This window comes from Penaeus monodon, chromosome 15 (genome assembly GCF_015228065.2).
Source record: "Penaeus monodon isolate SGIC_2016 chromosome 15, NSTDA_Pmon_1, whole genome shotgun sequence".
Classification (NCBI taxonomy): Eukaryota; Metazoa; Arthropoda; class Malacostraca; order Decapoda; family Penaeidae; genus Penaeus; species Penaeus monodon.
In genome coordinates, this window is record NC_051400.1 from 1,148,596 (window position 1) to 1,149,339 (window position 744).

Genomic DNA, 744 nt, shown 5'->3' on the forward strand with positions numbered 1-744 from the left:
ACCTTGCCCCCTCCGCCAATTCGCAGCAATATTTAGCGAAGGGTATGACCAGCGATACATCATACAGGGAGGGGGGGAGACCAGTAGATGAGGGTTACAGCGCCGACACCGCAACCAAAGGAAGGTCAAGGGGGGGGGGGGTGTCATATCGCCCGTGTCTTAAGGTCAGTGAGACCAAAAAGAGCGGGAAGGTCAAGGTTATTACTAGGATGATGGAGCTGATAGGTAGGTGGAGTTGTGTGCGATATTCTGTTTTATAAAAGTTGGGACTGTTATCTCAGGGGAAAAGGAAGGGATATCAAAATAGAGAATAGTTGGAAGAAGGGAGTTGGGTTGGCGTTGAGTAGAACAGGGAGAGGGGTTGGCGTTGAGTAGAACAGGGAGTGGGGTTGGCTGGCGTTGAGCAGAACAGGGAGTGGGGTTGGCGTTGAGTAGAACAGGGAGAGGGGTTGGCTGGCGTTGAGCAGAACAGGGAGTGGGGTTGGCGTTGAGCAGAACAGGGAGTTGGGTTCGCGTCGAGCAGAACAGGGAGTAGGGTTGGCGTCGAGCAGAACAGGGAGTAGGGTTGGCGTCGAGCAGAACAGGGAGTGAATTCAAAGAAGAAATCTCGAAGATTGCTCAATTCCGCGGAGAGCATAGAGAGAGAGAGACGGACGTTTGAGCGGGGGGGGGGGGGGTCTCGAAAAACGTTCTCGTGAGGCGCGTCTGTCATTCATTAGCAGCGGCGGCGCTCTCTGCTCTTGT